The sequence below is a fragment of the Chaetura pelagica genome, unplaced genomic scaffold (genome assembly GCF_000747805.2).
Source record: "Chaetura pelagica isolate M959 unplaced genomic scaffold, ChaPel_1.0 scaffold20, whole genome shotgun sequence".
NCBI lineage: Eukaryota > Metazoa > Chordata > Aves > Apodiformes > Apodidae > Chaetura > Chaetura pelagica.
Window position 1 is genome coordinate 5182778 of NW_009951958.1, and position 3407 is coordinate 5186184.

Below are 3407 nucleotides of genomic sequence, written 5' to 3' on the forward strand. Positions count from 1 at the left end.
GTCGTCATTTGGAGCATCATGGAAAGGCTTGGGCTGGAAAGGACCTTAAAAATCATCTGCTTCCAACCCCTCTGCATGGGTAGGGACACCTCCCACTAGACCAGGCTGCTTAAAGTTCCTTCCAACCTTGAACACTTCCAGGGATGGGACATCCATCGCTTCCCTGGGCAACCTGTGCCAGTGTCTCCCCACCCTCACAGGAAAGCATTTTTTCCTTAAGTCTAAGCTAAAGCTACCCTTAGAGGGGAAGAATCACCTCCTTCGACCTCCTGGTCATGCTTCTTGAGATGCAGCCCAGGATGCTTTTTTTACCCCTTCTGTGAGGCTATTGGTTGAAGCTGTTTCCTGCTGGGTTCTCCACCTCTGGCCCCTCTTGCCCTAACAGCTTTCCACTGCTGGGAATTCTGCAAATAAATCATCTGGGATGGGCACAGTGAGTGGCTGGTGAAGCCTTTTCAGCTCCCAGCTGTGTGTTTGTCTCTCTCCCTCCAAGATTTCTCTGTTCCAATGCTGCAAAGCCTTGCCCTGCCAAAAAATGTTACTCATTTTTGAATTTTCAGGCATTCTTGTGATGAGATGTTTGGCAATGCAGTCTAGTGACACACGAAAAAAAAATCTTAGTTGGCATTTTAAACAATCTCAGTGTTGAACACCTGTCAGCAAGAAGTTTTTCTTGTTAATACAGTGAATTTGGCTGAAATCAGCTGCTCCTGAGTGAAAGGGAGAAGAGCAAATCCTGGATCCCATTAGATGCTTTAGTTTAAGCTGTTCTGGGCTTGAGTACTCCAAGTCTGTATGTACAGCACAGTCTGTCACCAGGGATCATGACCTTAGTTGTTTTAAACATTTCAGGAATATCTCTATAGCTGTTGGTTATCTTTTCATAGACTAGAATAACTGCAAATGCAGATGCTTGAAATCCATTTGGTCCAGATTCTGTTACTGCATTAAGCCAGATGTTCCTCTGAGCTTTCACCTCTGCTGCTTAATGGCTTTGATCAAATTGTTTCATATTCATGCTGCTGTGTCCAGGATCAGAAATAGGGTTGAGCACCTGCTTTTTGGGCAAACGATCAATTTATTGAGTCTGGTTTATGATACTTTCATTTAAGACAAGTTTTTTCCCACATGGCTGGAGAATTACTAGAGTTCCTGGGGAAGAGCTTTCCCATCTGGCAAAGATTTCATAACAATCTTCCTTGTCGCTTTCTTGGAAATTGGCAGAGAACGCTTTAAAGGTTTGGGTGTCCATCCATCCTTAAGGTGCCTCCCAACCCAAACCATTCTATGATTCTACAATTTTCTCATCCAGGTATTTGCTTCACTGAAAGTCCTTTTTTAAACAGAAAAGTTCTTAGTTCTGGCACCCTGCAGCCCAATTCTGCCACACCTCCTCCAGGGGTTTTTCTGTAGGTGCCCACTCACTCTAGGACCAGACTGCCACTACCCCAGCTTTGCAGCCCTCTTGCCTAGGGTCATGCTTTCTTTGTTCACAGAAGTTTGTGCTTTCCCTCACCTTGATGCTTCCTTGCTACCTGGTTGCAGCAAAGAGCTCAAAAATATTTGGCACATACCAAGCACTCACCCCAGGGTATCTCTAGGGCATGCAGTGCAGTTGCTTGAGCAACCACTCTTATTTTTGTAGCTCTGGTCACTGCCTAAATGCAAAGGCAGCAACCAGATGTAAATAAATTTGCTGGTCCCCTTATTGGGGGTCATGTTTCTGCAGAAGATCTGAACCATCACAATTCAGCAGTGCAGCTGCTATAGCCAGCAGCACAATAGGCAAGGTGGGCTTCCCTTATTGGAGTTGGGATGGAGCTGGGTTTAGAAACCTTGCAGATATAAAGGTGGGATTTCACCCAGCAGAGCAATTACTAGTTTAGGATTTTACAACTCTGAATCAGGCCCCAAGATGCCTGAGATATCCCTCATGCCTCTAATGAAAGGAACAATTTTAAAAATGTAACAACTCAGCCCGTGTTCAGATGTTGATCCTGGCCTCTGTGCAGTTGTTTTTCAAGATCTTTTCCTACGTAAATAGATTCATCTGAAGCTTTTTTTTTTTTTTTTTTTCTTTAGGAAAACCCTAATATGTGGATCAAACCACTGAGGATTTGGCAACCAGATAAGAGCAAATTTTAGAATGCTTTTCAAAATGGCTTTTCAACATGCACATTACAAGCAGACCTAAGTTTCAAGCCCTCTCTGTTTCATTTGTAGACTTGCCTTAGTACTTAATTCATGGACAAACTTTATCATTCCCAAATCAAACACAGGTGACCTCTTCAGCCATGTACCTCAGTAAGAGAGAGCTCTAAATCAGATGGAAAAGTACAACACACCCTCACTAAAGAGCTTAGGTTCTTGCCCCATGTACAAAAGTGCAAATTAGTTGAGTATATCAAAACCTTTACTGCAGTACTTTGTGATTTAGACCCAAAGCCAGATCTGCATTCTGTAGAATGCCTCCATCTGTCCAACATTTTTTTCATTCAAGAAGGTGTGAGAGTCATCATGAATGTCAGTAGATGGCAGGAAATTAATACCAAATAAATACACGTGCTGCAATAATTATCATGTGTCACATTTTGGGACTCTCCTTCTAGGAAAAAATCACCATCAGAGATACAATAAAACCAGTTTAGGTTTGAGAGGGGTGAAAGGCTGAGTGACCAAGGAATAATTTTCACTTTAAATTGTTATTCTGGTTATACCAACATGTAGCACATTGCAACAGAGCAGGATATGGATGGAGGGTATCCAAGGGGCGTGCTGGGGAAGCCACCCCATCCACTCCAGGTTGCATGTGTTGTTTCTTTGCTGCTGACTTACAAAGCTGCTTCCCTGCAGCTGTTTCACTGAATAATTGTGCCTGCCTCTGACATATTGCTCTGGATGAGTCAACTTGAGTTCATCACAGGTGGACAGAAGGGCCTTTAATTTTTCCTCCTATACTTTTTCACTTTTACTTCCACATAGTGTTATTTCTGTAGACTGAGGGCCTGGGAGCAGCTAACTCCATAATTTTCTCACAGATGTCTGACCTATGATCAAATGCTGTATGTTCTTCTTCCATAATCCTACAATCTCTAGACCCTGGGATATCCTCTGTCCTGACATTTCTCCAAGGCATGACCATCTCGTTAACTTGCTGACAACTGGCTCCTCTTTACTGCTTTCTCTTGACATCTGCAGAGACATTGCCTCTGCAGATGGACAAAATGATTGCCAGCAAAGCTCAGCTTACAATGTTCCTCTAAATGCATCACCCACTTGTGTGTCCTTCCTCACACAGTGTCAAAGCCTTCTCATGTTCTCCTTTTCAGCATCCAGTAAAGTCACCTCAGCCCAGGCAGAAGACAGATGCTTGTTTACAGCTCTCTCTGCTGAACTGCATTATTACC